The following is an 18,127-nucleotide window of genomic DNA, read 5'->3' as shown; positions in this document are numbered from 1 at the left end:
TTCTTGTGAATAATGGTTTTCATAACTATGAGTTTGATTCCATTTGTAATAAAATGATTTGTGACCACCTTTCCCCCAAAAAATCCTCCAAGACCCAATTTATTAACATCTATTATCGTAACATCTTTACTAAGGCTTAAAAAAAAAGATGAAAAAATATAAAAGATATCATCACTAGAAACTGCTACCCAATCTTTAACAAGAAGAAAATCCGCATAGTTGTATACTACTCCAACCCAAAAACTAGGTCTTTAGTTATAAAAAAACAACCTAAATAGCAAAACTGAGACCATTTCTAAAATCAGCGTAGTATATGAGTTAATATGTGATAACGAGGACTATGAAACTCGTAACTCAGTAGGAGAATTTCTATGTACTTACAAAGTGGGGCTATCAAACAAGATTTGAGAACATATCATAAACAAATCGCCACCCGTGAGTACTTAGTCAAAAACACTAGAATAATCGCAAGTAATAGGGATGCACATAAAATTAAGCTTTTAGAAGCAAAGTTTATAAGAGAATATAACCCTATTATAAACATCCAGTGTAACACGATTTCAAGCATTAGCTTGTATAACAATGTTCTCTCCTGCAAGGCGAACACCCCCACCCCTCTCCCTCCAACCAACCCTTCTGTTTCCATCACACCCTTTGACAATGTGAAGTCGGGTCATGAGGACCCTCTCTCTCCTCCTCCCCCCCACTCCCTCCATCCTCCCCTCCAACCGACCTCGCAGCCCCCACCCCAACCCCCCAACCCCCATACCGACGCTGTTAAGACAGGTCACACCCCACTACCCCCTCCCCCTACACCATCTATGCAGGTTAGGCTCTGATATACAAGCCAAAGGCCCACGCTATCTTTTGTCATTTTTTTTTTAATTCTTTTAATTTTGTAAGTATTGTCCCCCAACAGTCTATGTATCTGTATTGGTTTACGATTTGATTTATTGATGTCTATTTTCTTTATTGATGATTTTTTTTCTTATAATTTATACCCATGTTCTTTGTTTCTGTATGTCGGTAATTTATATGTTACATATTTTCCTGGTGATGTCTCCTTGCAGACGAAACGTTGAGAATTAAATGAACTACTTTGGTAATCTGGTTTATGCCCAACCCCCAAATGGCCAAGTCCTAGTTAGAAAGCTTGAAAATACCCATAAGAAGATTAACAACCTCCTTAATGCTGTCGATTTCATATATTATATATATATATATATATATATATATATATATATATATATATATATATATATATATATATATATATATATATATATATCTTATCCTTCCTGTTCTCTCTTCTTATTGCTTCCCTTCTTTACTGTTGTCTTTCTTTTAATCATCTTTCTTCCCTGCTTCCTTCTTTTCGTCCTTCCTTTCTTTAAAACATTTCTCCGCTCACCGTCGATGGAAAAGCCGACGACTGCGGCGCGGCCTTTGGGATGTCAAGATCTGCGACAGTTAATCACAATCTTTTGATAACTAATCCCGGCCTCGGTGGCCGAATTGTATTTCTGCCGCAGAGTCACATTAGGTTTTATGTATTATATCTCTTATTTAGTTATTAATCTATTTATCTATTTTTTTGTTATATCATTTATTTATTCGTTTATTTAGTTGTTTATTCGTCTATTTACTAATTTATTTATTTATCTATTTACTGATCTATTTGTTTATTTATTTATATATTTATTTATTAAGTCATCTATATATTTAATTACCTAATTATCTATTTATCTGTTTGCTTGTTAATTGACTTATCTGTTTTTGGCTCTCTACTTATTTATTTAGCTATTGATTGACTGACTGATTGATTTATTCATAGTTCATTTACTCATTATCTGTATACTTGTTTGTTTATGTAATGTTTAATCTATTTATTTATTTATTTTTTTGTTTATTTATTTCCTAGATTGTTTGTTCGTTTGTATGTCTGTTGCAAAAAGGTCTAGAAAGAAATTACAAGTGGTGCCAAGGATGAAAAATGATTGAATTCCGAAGAAGTGCTAAACATTAAAGATGGACCAAATCACAATGAGACCAGCCACGATAAACTGTCACCCGATATACGATATACATATACTGTACATAAACATATAAACGTGCACAGTAATATTTATGTTGGGACATTCAAACTGGTGACGAACAAACGAATTACAGTTTCACTTCATGGAAGGACAAAGATTAGAACAAACAACTCTGAGTCCCAATCCACTCCAGGTTGGAATAAGCAGCAGTGGAGTCATCCCTCCATGAACAGAAATTCATAAGCAAGGTTGAGCCAATGCAAAGAACAGTAACAGATATGATTCTCGTCTTATTATAACTAAAGTGAGAAAACTGGATACCTGTCATTAGAAGGAATAAAAACGAACGTAAACACGAATACTATGGGCAGAACATTGACATGGATACACATAATGACAGAGATTTTTTTGGTTTTATTTTGGGGGAGTGAAAGGAAAAACAGGTCATAAGGAAAAAAAAGTGACAAAATGCCTGTAGGATATCAAGAAACATAGATTCTTGTACAGCTGAATGAAGGAAATAATGTAATCAGAAAACATAAATAGTTAAAAGTCAAACTCAACAGAGACAAAGGGAAGGAACCAATTACTTAAAGACATCACATTATGTTATGAGAATAATATGTTTTCTCACTTAGACATATTATTCTTCTATATAACATAGTTGTAAATAAACAAAAAAATACACATAGAAGATTGTGTGTGTATGTTTGTTTATGTGTGTATTTACCTGATTTTAACTAATTTCAGTATACTGTACAGGAAAGGAACAACGCTCGTGGGGTTTCGTCTCTTACTACCTTGTTTACCATACGTAGCTTCAAATATTTGTATGGTTCCAACTTGGTTTGTATCCTTTTTTTTCCCAACAACTATATAATTGGAATTCATGTATTGTTCTAGTTTGGGCTATTATGGTAGGCTATACCAAGTATTTATATATCTGTATAAAAGATTGTATTTCTTCACTTCCTTTAGAAATACTACATTCCTTACTTTTGTTCTCATGATTTCTTACAACCTTCCTATCCCTAATCAAGAGATCCCTTCTGTCAATGTAGTCTATCCCCTTTAGCGACCTGAATACTGGAATCATATTACCTTTCTCTTCGATCTTTGTGCGTGTGTGTGTGTGTGTGTGTGTGTGTGTGTGTGTGTGTGTGTGTTTACCTAGTTGTATTATACGGAAGGGAGCTATTCTTGTGGTGACCCGTCTTTGTATCTTTCAGCATCAAGTTTTTTCTTAAAATCTTGAATAGTGTTTGCTCACACTGTTTCTTTGTCTAAATGTGTGTGTGTGTGCGTGTGTGTGTGTGTGTGTGTGTGTGTGTGTGTGTGTGTGTGTGTGTGTGTGTGTGTGTGTGTGTGTGTGTGTGTGTGTGTGTGTGTGTATGTGTGTGTGTGTATGTGTGCGCGCGCGCGCTTGTGTGTACGTGCTCGTGTGCATGCGCGTTTATCTAACTGTATTTATTTCCATTGATAACGCTTTCCTTATATCTTGGTTTTAGATTGGACAACGTGTCCTCTCTGGAGGTCTACAGGCTGAAGCATCTGAACTGAAAATCGTTTCGTAATATCCATATTTTTCTCTCTCTGATCTTGTAATGCTCATCTGTTCCAACTGAAGAAATCTCCACTGTCAATTCTGTCCATTTATTTTTTGCTGATCAAATCACCGCAATTCTACCATCTCTATCTCTATTTTCGTTTAATGATGACATTCCAATTCTCCCAATCTTTCCTTATTTGGTTTGTGTGATAGGCAGGGTATCAGTTTGTTTGCTGTTTACAAAGGATTACAAAGGCGGAGCATGCCGACAGGAGACCTTTTGATCCATATCTAGGTCGGATGCGAAAAAAAAAAATCATATCAATAATGAAATAATAAATAAAAACTATAATAATGTAAATAACAAATAAAATACATAGATAAATACATAGGTATAGTTAAATAATAAACAAACAGGTAAATAGTAAATAATAATAAATTGACATATAACTAATAATAAATGAAAATCAGATAGACAAATGATAACAAAACAAAAACAAATAATATAAGATAAATTATAATCAATACATCTTACTTAGGTATTTATCTAAATGATTCTTAAAGCTTCGAACTGTTCTTTGTATTCTCTCGATTTTATAAATATTCTCCGCTTTGTCAGAATGCCACACCATTGCAATGTATTTAATCTTGGATGAATTATATTCTAATTTGTTATCGTTATTATTATTTTTCCATCATCTATTTATCAATGTAGTGAAGGGCAATTTTAATGTTCGTTTGGAGTCTGTCTCACCCACTGTCTTACTGATGTGATTGTCGGGTGACAAAGACTACTCTTCCACTTTAGTAATCATTTCAACTCCACATGGATAAATCTGAAATGTTCTTGTTTTACGTTTGCATACTTTCAAAACTTTTGTAATAATTTACTGTAATTTTCGTTTTTTCTTCTCGAGATCTTTGCATTACACAAGTAGAATCGTTGTGTGTATCAAAACTTATGTTCGAAGACGTAACAAACACACATAGGCCACATACTTACTCCCACGAACACCCACCCACGTCCGCACTCGCGCACATTTTCGTGTTGGCTGAAGAAGTCCTAGTTGACCTCTTTGGAGCACATTAGGACGGTGACGCATAGTGTAAATAGAGATACGAATAAAAAGAAGATAATTTCATTCAGCAGCAGGGTAGATGGGAGACGACAAATTGAAATAGTTTTCGGAATATGGAAGCTTTGAGGAAGGAAGGGCAAAAGAAATAGATAAGTGAACGACGAAGGAAGAGGAGGGAGGTCACTGTAGCTGGAAACACATTTGGGTTTCATGATCCATCCATCCCCGGAGGCTTGCCTCTCCCTCTCCCTCTCCCTCTCACTCTCACTCTCCCTCTCCCTCTCCCTCTCTCCCATATTCCTTCCTTCTTTTATCATGCATCTCTCAGCCCCCGTCCCAACTTACCTCCAGCCATTCTTCCCCTCCCTCGCTCTCACCTTTTCTTCCTCCCTCCCTCTTTCCCTCTCCCATATCATGTCCGTCTCCCTTTCTCCCAGTTTTCCTTCCTTTCTTTCCCTTTTCTCGCTTTCACATCCTCTCCGTCTTCCCTTCTTCTTCCTTTGCCCGCCTTCCCTCCCTCTCCAAATTTACTTCCTGGTCTTCTCCTTTCCCCCCTCATTTCCTCCTTTTCTCATTCTCCCATTCCCCACACTCTTCTCTTCTTCTTCTTCCTCTCAATTCCTTCCCTAATCATTTTCTCCCCTCTCTTCCCGCTTTTTCCATCCCCCCCATTCTCCCCCCACACTCTACCGTCTACCCTTTCCAGTTCATCTCCCCTTTCCTCCCCTCCCCTCCCTCCTGTCCTCTCGCATTTTCTTTCCACTTTTTACCTTTTTCCTTCTCCACTCCCTGTACATTCCTTTCCCTCCTGTTCTCGTCCTCTTCCCCCCTCTCTCCTTTACTCTCTTTTCCATCCCCGTTACCTCCTCTCTCGTCTCGCTCTATAACTCAACCTCTCCTTCCCAATGTGTATCTCACCTCTCTACTTCCTCTCTTTCTTCCCTCCCTCTGTTCCCATTCTCCCTCTTCCATCCTCCCTCCTCCCCTCTCCCCTCTTTCCGCCAAGCGCAACAATATTAAAAAAACAAAAGAAAGAAAGAAAGAGAGAAGAAAGGCACACGCCCGCGGCATCGCGTCGTGCCACTGGGCGTGATGTTGCGTGTCTGCCCGCAAGCTCCTTCGTGGGCGTGTGATTACGAGTGTCGCGAACGGCGTTTCTCTCTTTGAGCACATTTATCATAAAGTTTCGAGTAACAGGGCAGATGTGTTTTGTCGTTGCCGCACCATCACTACAAATAGTTATAGGCCATATTGCATAACAATGGTAATGTTAGGAATGAATATCACATATTTATGTCAGTATGTTATACACACCCACACACATACACACACACAAACACACACACACACACAAACACACACACACACACACACACACACACACACACACACACACACACACACACACACAAATATATATATATATATATATATATATATATATATGTATATACATATACGTACATGCAACACACAATGGTCCCCAGTACATAGATTTTCATCATATCAAACACATTAACTTTTTCCAATTTAATACCTTGCATAGCGCAATTGGATAAGTCACTGTCTATTTGTTATGTATCAGCTAGGTTCGAGTCCCAGCCCGACAGCATATCAGATTCCGAATATGCTTCTATCTCGATCGTGTTTGGAAGGAAATAAAATGGAAAAAAGTTGATGTGGCATGAGATCGCGTGTTTCCGATCGTGTTTTTCGCGAATCTCAGTATGTTGCGATTTATTTCCTGTGCCATGAAGATTAATAAAAGAGCTTGGCGGCAGCCACAATCAAGGAAAAGTGACATCCGGTATGAAAGAGGATGCATTTACAAAGGATTACAAAGGCGGAGCATGCCGACAGGAGACTTTTTTGTCCATAACTAGGTCGGATGCGAAAAAATTATAATAATGATAAATAAATAAATGAATATAATAATATGAATAATGTCTAGACTTGACTCAAGCCTCTTCTTTTACGGTGTCTTGGTTGTTAACAATGTCTATGTTGTTAAATCACCCGAGACGATCTTCACACGGAGGTATGGTTAACTGTATACGAGTTCTGCCGAATTTTACTGTTTATGGCCCAGCCTTAAAACCAGAAAGGGCATGAGTCTGCTCCCAAATTAAATGCGTAATAACCATAGCTTATCATACTCGATAAGAAGGACAAGAGCCTAGAATATACATCCCTGATTTTATAGATATTTCTATCTAAATTCAATCGTTTTTTTTTTCTAGGTATTTTTTAGAGTTCTCATTTAAAGATTAAAATCGTATGTATACTAAACTCGAACCAAAATAAACCAGTAATTTTTATATTAGCTTTATGATTTTTTTTTTTGGGGGGGAGGGGCTTGAGACCTCTATTGTTATGAATAAAACCGTCTGGCCTTGGCCCGTATGTCCAGTCATTGCTGAATGAATGCATTGTTTGAGAGTTACACATTGTAAGCAAGCAAGCAACAAGCGCATGTGTGTGCGTGTGCGCGCGTGTGTGTGCGTGCGTGTATGTATATGCGCATGTTTGATAGGTTCTCGCGGGAAAAAAAGGTTCCAAATACCTTATGCCATCTCCGTATACTTGTTTGATTGTTTCATTTGTCATTATTCTTACCATCATTACCATCATTATTGTTCATAATCTTTTATTCATATTCCTTATTTTACTTCTGTGTTCATGAGCCAAGTGGTTTTTCTGCAAGATTCCTCATCCATTTCGTCCCCTTGTCTATTTGTGTTTCATTTGTCATTATTCTTACCATCATTACCATCATTATTGTTCATAATCTTTTATTCATATTCCTTATTTTACTTCTGTGTTCACGAGCCAAATGGTTTTTCTGCAAGATTCCTCATCCATTTCGTCCCCTTGTCTATTTTCTTGCACCCCGGGGTACTGAGTTCGCCTCGGGAGAGCCTTCGGGGACAAGGGATTCCTACTCTTTCCAAGCCGAGGCTGCCATTTGACTAAATCGTTTGATCCCTTTGTTGTTTGGCGGAAGTCTTAGCTGCGTCGACTCCATCCGTCCCAAGTGGTGGAGGGCGTATTCGCCTCACTGTCTCCAACTGTAAGATGGATTTGTTTGTCCCATTTTCTCCACCCCACTCGAAGTGGTATATACTCAAACTAACCCACCATCTCTCACGCAGAGGGGAGAAGCCCCTGTTAGACCAAAGCGCTGCCAGTTGCTGGAAGGCGATGTTTTTTTCAGGCCGATATCAAGTCGTTTCCCCTCCTGGCCAGGGCTGTCTGAAACCAACGCGATATAGTCCACAGCGGGTCTCGGGAATCGAACTCACGACCACCTGTTCATAGATTCGGCATGGTATCCACTTGAATCCCCATTGCGACCGCACCAGAATCGTGCCATCTGGAGACGCAGTCAGGCGAAGAAAGTCAGTCATTCCGGGGTCTGTGACTCTGGAGCAGCCCCCCCCAAAAAAGTGGCCAGCCCCCAGGGTTTTAAATCTTTAATTTGCTCATTTCAGTTGGGGGGGGGCCCAACTGAAATGAGCAAATTAAAGATTTAAAACCCTCATTGAAATAATTTTATTAAGTGGAATTTTTAATTGCCAGGGCTAAAGATTTGTCAGCCATCAGTGCTAGCCCAACCATTAACCCCCTCCCCTTCTGAAATGAGGATAATATATGTGTATTATCATATTACTATTAGCCCCCCAAAATTTGCTCAGCCCCCCCCTTAGCCTCCCCAACTAAAAATTCCTGGCGCCGCCGCTGCGCGTTGCTATACTATTTCCATTATCTCGTGACCCACAAGGTGTTGTCTGCCGTGTTGCCACATACTGAATCAAAACATTCAGCATATACCGGATGCTGTCCACTACCCCGAGTATGTTAACATAGAATATTTTAAACCCATATTGATTTTTTCATTAAATGGTAGGTGGTATGAGTAATTGTTATACATGTAAAGAAGAGACTTGTTAAATGATGTGGTATCTCAGGTCAAGCGACGTTGCCCCGGCTCCCGACCTAGGAATTTCCGTGGGGTTGGGTCGCTGAGTCACAGGTGTAGTAATTACATAGAGAAGTTGAGTGCGGGTCTTCGGGCCGCATGCAGTCTCTTTAATTATACCGGTCATACACGCAAATATAAAGAAAACGATGTCTCCCCCGTTTCCTTTGGAGAAGTTTTAGACGTGGCAACGCTGCTGGTTTTGCCGGTCACATCGTATGGGTCACCAGATAATGGAAGAAGTATAACAACGTCCGGGGCTGGAAGGCGTAGTGGTCCAGTGGCTAGCGTCCTAGGCCCGTGTCTGAAAATTTACGGGTTCTAGCCCTGTCCGGTATGTTTCCCGAAAGAGTGATACACGTCATTCCTGTGAACGTGGGTGAGCAGCTAGCAACAAATACAAATAGTCTCTTGAAAAAAAGGAAAACAGTTATAACTATTGTAGTAAGGAGAAAGAAAGGTATTTGAGAAAGAGGGAGAGAGAGAAAAAGAGAGAGTAAGACCGAGAGTGTTATTTTTTTAAAATATATATATAACAAAGATACAAGATATTCACAATGTTGAAAATGGCAGGCGCGAAAGGCAAAAACCTTTAGTGCTGTCTTGTGGGTGTTTACTACATGGTGAAGCAGTCCATAGAAGATCAGTGTTTAATGACAGTTTTCAGGTTTTGTCGATAGTATCCACCATACCCTCCCGCCATTGTTTCAATCTCCCTTCTCTATCTCTCCTATTTTGTACCCTTCTCCCATAATCCTCCCTCCCTTCTTCTCCCCCATCTTCTCCTCTTCCTTTTTCCTTTTCCAGGAAATTTGTCCCTCGCCCCGCCTCTCCCCTCAGATTCATTTATTGATATTCGGCTTGTGTCTCGTAATGGAGCGTTTCATCTCCCGGGACGACGCGGCTCTCGTGTAAGTTCGAGGGCCTCGTGGGGTCGAACTTTTCCTGTTCCGTGTTTGCTCGCCTCCGCGGGTGATTAGGGATGGAGCTCCTCGAGTGGACTAGAATGACGTAGTTGTAATGATAGCGAAGGAAAATTGAGAGGGTAAATGCCTGGTCGGTATGTTGTATGGGCATTTTTATTTCTTCATTTGTTTGATTATAATCTTCTTTTTCATTTTTCTGATCATAGATATGTTTGTGTAGGTATGTATCAGTGATATTTATTCATTTACCTGTTTGTACAGCATATGTATCGCTATCTATATATTTGGTTGTCTATTTATATATATTTATTGTGTTACTGTCTTCTTAAGGATTACAAGGCGTACTTTTCCATTGTAAATTGCATTGTAAATTTCCATTGTAAATTGCAGAGAAAACTTAAACCGCAACGACTATCTTTTCGTCCTTGCAAAGATTGGATCTTCTTACTTCTAATATATATATATATATATATATATATATATATATATATATATATATATATATTAACAACCACAATGCACTTTAATTCTAAGCCATCAACATCGGGAGACTAACATGCAGAAATTGAAATGCGGTACTGCCAAAGACTCGAACCCGGCTAACGTATGACAAGTGCTGTAGTGTCTTACCGATTATGCTATCAAGAGAGATTAGCCTCCATTGGGTCTCCCGATGTTGATGGCTTAGAATTAAAGTGCATTGTGGTTGTTAAAATGTATCTCTAGTCATTGGGACCCATTCAGTGTTGTGTATATATATATATATATATATATATATATATATATATATATATATATATATATATACATATATATATATTTAATTGTGCGACCACTTTTGTATATTACTTTACTCTTAATCTGTATGTCTACCTTAGATATCAAATAAGCTACACAACTACACTGAATCAGAGATGAAAGTCAAAACGTAGCTATAAACATAAACTGCAACTTTCTATTTAAATATATTCCAATCTAAAATATTAAGCTTCCCAAAACAAAGAGAAATCTTACATTGGGACTAACATGGGATTTCAAAAATCACTCACGTTTTCTATTTTCTGTAATCATCAACACAAAGTTGGACATATCTAAATCTTGCACTTATTCAAATCTAGTATACATTACAGACTACTTAAAAGATATATATTCTTTTCGAAGAGTCCATTTTTCATTTCTTTTCCACCTCACAGAAGCTTGAGTCTCTCCATGTCTGCGAAAACCTCTCGTGTATTGCAACTTTTTTTTCTTCTTCCCCCTGCAGGTAAGACTGAGTCACAGGAGGGGTCGCCACTGGGACCCATGACGTGGCAAGCAAGCAAGCAGGCAACCGCCCAAAGCAAGACTCTCATCTGATCCTGCACAGTCAACTCTCAAGCAAAGTCCTCAAGCATTGCGCTTGATTAATCGTGGTAAGCTGTGACCATAAGAGGTGAATAGGGTTGACTGACGGGAGGCAAAATGAAACGGAAAAACGTCACCCGTTGCGGAATAGGTTTAGAGTCTTTAGACCAAGGAGGACTGCGTTGTTCATCGAACGAGTCAGGACACTTGGATAGGAATGCTACTTCATCCAAGTTTGCAAGATGCTGACAGCTTCCATCACTGTTTTTCTCCTCTTTTTTCAGGTAGAAATCTGGCGATGTAAAAGGGAAACTTGCTTCTTTCTTTCATTTTTGTCATTATGGCTTTCAAAAAATGATACGGCGAGAACAGAAAAAACAAACAACAAAAACTAGAACAGCAAACAAATAAAAAACAAAAAATAACAAGGAACAAATAACAAAAACAAATAACAAACAAGAAATAACAAACAGCAGTAACAACAGAAACAGCAACAGCAACAAAAATACAAACAAAAACAAGAAAGAAGGAAAAATACTTTGAACTTGAAGGTCAAGGCAGAGGAGATGTGCGCGCGCGCGAGTCTATTGGGTGGGGGGATCCTGGGGAAAGGGGGAAGGAGGTAGGCTTGTGAAGGCGTGGCACAGGCCCAAGAAAGGCTTGGAGAGTCCGTTAAATCCTTCACATCCCTTCTCCCCCTCCCCTTCTCCCCCTCCCCCTCTCCCCCTCCCCCTCTCCCCCTCCCCTTCTCCCTTCACTTCCCCTCCCCGTTCCTCCCCCCCCTCCCCTTCCTCCTCCTCTCACCCTCACCCATTAGGAAACAGTTCGGACGTGTATCTTTCCTTTACTAAATCGTTGTAGAATTACAATACTATAGGTTAAAATGCCACACAACTAGATAAAGGCGATTTAAGATTAAAGTTTACCTTTTCATACACCCGCCCCCTCCTCCACCACCTCCCTTTTCCCCTCACTTTCCCTCTCCTTATTCTCTCCTTCCCTCCTCCCCTCCACCCTTCCTCCTCCTCCCCTCCACCCTTCCTCCTCCTCCCCTTCTCCCCTTCTCTCTCCTTACCCTCTCCCCCTCCCCTTCCCCTCTCCCCCTCCCCTTCCCCTTCCCCTTCCTCTTCCGTCACCTCCCCTCCCCTCCCCCTTCCTCCTCCCCTACCCTCCCCCTTCCTCCTCCCCTATTCTCCCCTTCCTCCTACTCTCCCCTCCCCCTTCCTCCTCCCGTACCCTCCACCCCCCCTTTCCCTTCGCCTTCCTTTTCCCGTTCTCCCTCTCCTTCCATCTACCCTTCCCCCTACTCCACCACCTGCCTTCCCCTCCCTTCCACTCCTCTCTCCTTCCTCCTCCCCCTACCTTCCCCATCCTCTTTCTCCTCCTCACCTTTCCCTTTCCCCTTCCCATTCCCCTTCTCTTCCCCCTTCTCTTCCCCTTCCTTTCCCCTTCCCCTTATCCCTCCTCTTCCTCCTCTTCCTCTCCCTTCCACTCCCCATCTTATCCAGCTTTCTCTCTAATCTTCCTTCCAACTCCTTAATCCTACTTCCTCTCTCCTCCCTCTTTCCCTCCCCTCTAACTCCTCGATTCCACTTCTTGTCTCCTCCCTCTCCCCTTTCCCCCTAATTTCCCCTCACTTCCTACTCATTCTGCACCTCCACTTCTTCCATTTTAATTTTAGGGTCGAGCCTGCAGAGGTCTTATTTTCATATATATTCACTCAAGGTATATCTAATTATGAAAAAATTAAGATTCCTTTTCTGTGTGTGTGTGTGTGTGTGTGTGTGTGTGTGTGTGTGTGTGTGTGTGTGTGTGTGTGTGTGTGTGTGTGTGTGATTCACCACCATGGTCTTGGATCACGTGTTCTACTCGTGATCGACAGTTATTAACCTCCCGGATGAGAGCTCAGAGCTCGTATGACCGATCTATGGGTAATACTGTGACCTTACACGCACACACACACCCAGCTCCTCGCCAACGAGAGTTGGAGTAACACCCCGCAGCGCAGTGATACTGAAATTATTTCAGTCCTGGGCGGGAGTCGAACTCAGACTGCTGTAGTGGCAGGCGAGAACTCTAACCACAGCGCCACGAGGTGTTTGTTTGTGTGTGTGTGTGTGTGTGTGTGTGTGTGTGTGTGTGTGTGTGTGTGTGTGTGTGTGTGTGTGTGTGTGTGTGTGTGTGTGTGTGTGTGTGTGTGTGTGTGTGTGTGTGTGTGTGTGTGTGTGTGTGGCATTGAATCAATGTACATGAAGCGCAGATAAAGAAAAGAACACATAGTTCGAAATAACAATTACAAATGCCGAGGATAGCACAAAAAAGTACGTTGGCTTTGGTGGCATTGGTTGTTTGACTTGACGGCGCCCAATCCGGTTCGTGAGCGTCTAGGCCGAAAGACGGTCGCAGGGCAGTGGTGGTTCTGGTGAAAGTGGTGGGTCTGGTGGTGTTACTCGTAAAAGGGATGAGTGTGGTGATAGAGATGCTTGAGGCGGTGGTTGTGTAGGTGGCGGAGATTTTTTCCCGACCATTCCTATGAATACTGCACTTATACTATGATAATGATGATGATAATAATAATGATGATAATAGTAATAATAATAATAATGATAATAATAATGATAATAATAATAATAATTAATAATAATATTAATAATAATGATAATGATAAAATAATAATAATAATAATAATAATGGTAATAAAAATAATAAAAATAGTAATAATAATAATAATAATAATAATAATAATAATAATAATAATGATGATGAATTATGATGATGATATTATCAATAATGCTAATAACTGTTGCCTCGAGTTTCACTGATTAGACATTGGCACACCTAGTATCCAACATCTCTTATTTTTTTGTGTGCTTGCATTTTTTTGAATTCTATCAATGCTGAAAGGTAATCAACATCAGAACGTTCAGTCTTTAAAGAAACATTGATTTATTTGTATTTTTGTATAACTACGATTATGACTAATAATCATATTGATCATAGCAGAGGCCTTTTCCATCGTTCCCTGAGATTAAGTTAATCTTCTCCAGTGGAGCTACATTTCTAGGTTAAGAAAAGCTGCTCATTAACATAAAAAACACTTTGCTTGTCCATTTTAACCTTTATTACAAAGACCCATACCTACCCATTGTAACTTTCATACAAAGACTTTGCACCATCGTCCATTACCTTTTTACAAAGACCATTCCAATTCCATTTCAGTTTAGTTACAAAGACCAAACTTACTTTGTATGAACACTGTTATATGACCTACATCCGATCTGTATAGCCTTTGCGTACAAAGGTTCACTCTGGACCCGTAAAAACCTTTGTAACAAAGACCCATACATGAATAATCGTGACAACAGTGACTAGTGAAAAAAATTAATCCTCAGCCTTCCTTGCCCTATCCAGACGGCAGGTTGTGCGCTTGACCCTGTATCGGTGTATAGACGAATCGATATAGCACGACAGCACATTATATATATATATATATATATATATATATATATATATATATATATATATATATATATGTATGAATATGTATATGTATGTGTAATAAAACCACTTGGAAAATAAAATGAAAGGTGACCGAACATTTTCGTCTATTTAAGACGAAAATCCAAGTGGTTTTATTACACATTTTGTGAATCGCGTGTTTTTGTGATTTATTCGCACGAGTATATGTATATATATATATATTCTGTATGTATATATATATATATGTGTATACATATGTATATATATTATATATATATGTATATATATGTATATATATATATATTTTACCTAGCTGTATTTTATGGGAATGGGAGCTACGCTCACAGTGTCCCGCCTTTGTATCTCGCAGTGTCTAGTTTGCTCTTAAATTCATGAATGGTTTTTGCACACACTATTTTTTCGTCCAGTTTGTTCCAAGTGTCCACCACTCTATGTGGAAAACTGTTCTTCTTCAGATCTCTTCTATAACTATGTTTTTGAGTTTCTTTCCATGTCCTCTTGTGTTTCTCTTGTCCCAATTTAACAAGTCCTCTCTATCGAGTATTTCTGTGCCCTTCATGATTCTATAGATGGCCTGTAGGTCGCTTCTCTCTCTTCTCTGCTCCAAAGTCGGTAATTCCAATTTAGTCATAATATATATATATATATATATATATATATATATATATATATATATATATATATATTATATATATAAACATATGTGTGTGTGTGTGTGTGTGTGTGTGTGTGCGTGTGTGTGTAATTTCTAAGAAAGTAAGATGTAAATGATAAGGATATCAATCTACAACAGTTTGACTGTCATGATACATATATGAATAAGACAGGAGCTTTCATGTAGTGGTCCTTGAGTATTCGTATTGGACTTCATTTGCGTAAAAGACATTGAAGATAATCATTTCCGCGTCCAAAGTCTACACATATGATTAATTTCCTCAACTCTCTTTGTAAGCCTTGATGGCCTGGCACTTGCTATCTGAGACCGGAACCAGAATTGTTTTCTATCACTTTCGACTATTTCATTTCTATTCTCATAGAGAGCTGACAATCGGTAGCTACTCCCCTTCTCTTCCTCCTACCATTTGGTAATATGGAAACATACATACATACATACATATACCAAGGCTTTTTCCCCCTTACAAGGGAGGTAGCCAAAAAGGAAAAGGCATATGATGATTCCCACCCATTCCATCCCTGAATACACTCCACACCCCTCCTCCCTCCCTCTTATCTTAGCTCCTCCTGGATAACGGGTCATCCCTGCACCTTGTCCACTGCCCTGGGTCAGAAGCAGTGTCGCCAGACACAGCACATCCACAGCAAGGCCGCTTCATTAAATCGGCCACAGGCAACAGTCCAACCTTTCTTCGTGGTGAGATTCATAGGAGAGTATGAGGATGAGGATGATGCTAACTATTGTCGGGCTACGGGTTCCCTGTAATTGAAATTCGAAGGAACGATTTCTCTCATTGCATAAACATATGAGGAGGAGAATGATGAAGAATGGATGATTATAGAAAATGTAGACAGGAAAACAAGTGAAAATAAACTAATACGTTCTTTCCGTCCCCAATGGAAGACATTGGAACCCTCTTATGTCTGATGACCTATCTGTGACTCGGATTCTCTGAAAGGGACCATGAAGACATCTCTGCATCATCACGCTCTTCGTTCTATTCTCTCCGGGCCAGTCATCTAAGTCCATTATGTTTTTGTTTCATGTTCAGACTTTTTCTTTGTCATTTGAAATGTGCACGTGAAGGAGAAAGATGTGTTCATTAGAGGCGCACCCTTGTCATCATCGTTGCAACTCACCTACGCATCAAGATGATTTCGATGAAGAAAAGGTGGGCGGGGAGGTAGGAAGGGACTTTGGTTCTACGAGTAAAAGGAAGGCTAACGATGGGGCGTAAAGAGGATGACTAAAGGCTTGGATGGTCAGGCTGATGAGAAATGGCAGCTTCGTGATTGGCAGAACGATGAATAAGGCTTCGCCAGGATGAAATGAATGGGTCCTTGATTGGGTATTTTGAGGTGGTGTAAAAGTCCTCTTGCGTTGTTGGGAACTGAAAGACCGCAGGGGCCAAAACAAAGTCATTCACGGTAACGAAGAGAAGTTGGGGGAGCGGATGAAGTTTCATAAAGCGGACCGAAGTCTATGAGGAGCTTCGAAGATGAAAAGGAGAGAAGCTTGGAGGAGGAAGGAAGTGAACTGGGGAGGGGAGGAGGAAGGTGAAGAAAAAGAGGAAAAGGGAGAGGAAAAGTGAAAAAAGAGAGAATCTGAAGAAGGAAAAGGGAACCGGTGAGGAGACGAAAGGGAGAAGAGGAGGAAAAAAGAAAAGTAGTAGAGAGCAGTAGGAAAGAGAAGAAAAAGAGAAGGTGTTTAGAAGGAAGAGAGAGGGAGACGAGGAAAGGGTAAAGGAAAGGAGAGGGCAGTGGGATGGAATTGCATAATGGAAATTGAGAGGCCAGAGGGAGGAATGGGGTAAAAAGAAATGGAATAGATTGGAAATAGGATGAAAAGGTTGAAAAGACATTGAATTCACGATGAAGGAGTTTGAGAGTTGGCGAGTGGGAGTGGGAGTGGGAAGGAGGGGAGGGGAGGGCCAAAGAAGCAGAGGAAAGGTACAGCATGTATATAAAAGAGCGACCATTGTTTCAATGTAAAACGAAGCAAAACTGTTAAATGGTGAGGAGGAGGAAGAGAAACACAGAGAAGTGGAGAAAAAAGAAGGGTGTGAAGAAAAGGATGAGAAGAAAATGAGAAGTAGAAAGAGTAAGAGGAGGTCGAGGATGGGATAGAAGAAGAAGAGTTGAAAGAGGGGAAAGAAGTGGAAGAGGGAAAAGGTGAAAGATAAGGAGAGGAGTAGTGAAGAAGAATCAGTGGAGAGAAAAAAGGGTAGAGAGAATAGGAGGAAGAGGAGGCGCAAGAAAATGTTGAAATGAAAAGAAAAGGAAGGATGGAAAGATAAGGACAGGAAGAGTAGTGACGAAGAGACGTGGGAGAAGAGAAGTAGGAAGAGGAGGAGGAAGATGTGAAAGAAGAGAAGAGAAGATTAGAAAAGAGGAAGGGGTAGAGAGAGGGGGCAAAGAAGAATATGACAGGGGGGAAAGAGGAGTAGGAAGAGTAGTGGAAGAAAAGATGTAAGAGTGGAGTAGGTGGAGGAGAGGGATTAGGGAGAGGAGGAGGAAGACGAGGAGGAAGAGGAGGAGGAAGTGGTGGTGGAGGAGGAAGGGGTGGTGGTGGTGGTGGTGAGGTATGGATGGATTTAGTGATGAGAGAAAGGGGAAGAGAAGGTCGAACCCAAACACGGCACGTTGTTGTGCGAGGTTTTAGTTACACAAAAGAAGGTAAGGAAAGGACAAGAATGGAAAGGGAGGGGATGAGGGGAGGAGTAGGAGTGTGGGATTCTCAATTGTATGACATCTAAGGAAGAAGGAGAGTTCTCCATCAAGCTGATAGCTATAGGGAATGGCGAAATAGATTAATGGAGGTATTATACTTTGCTTACCTCGCATGTTATATTTGTGCTTTCAGGTCACTTTTCATAAGCATATTTTCTATATCATATTTTTTGTCTTCATACTGTTGTGTTTGTTTCTAAGTGTTCTTCAATACCTGAAATATTTGTTGTCCTCTAAAACATTTTTCCAGGTTCAGTTGAAGAGATTTGTGTACTCTTGTTCTACATTAGTTGGAGGCTTTATATATA

At 40.1% G+C, this 18,127-nt stretch overlaps 1 long non-coding RNA gene across 4 annotated transcripts in view; it reads left to right on the top strand.

Annotated features, from left to right (window-relative positions):
- Positions 1–18,127, top strand: part of LOC143019233 (uncharacterized) — a 907,500-nt gene that overhangs the window by 437,939 nt on the left and 451,434 nt on the right. The gene's annotated exons all lie outside the window — the stretch shown is intronic.

The sequence above is a fragment of the Oratosquilla oratoria genome, chromosome 36 (assembly GCF_046742065.1).
Source record: "Oratosquilla oratoria isolate Oo_2021 chromosome 36, ASM4674206v1, whole genome shotgun sequence".
Classification (NCBI taxonomy): domain Eukaryota; kingdom Metazoa; phylum Arthropoda; class Malacostraca; order Stomatopoda; family Squillidae; genus Oratosquilla; species Oratosquilla oratoria.
This window is presented reverse-complemented; position numbering and strand designations above follow the sequence as displayed.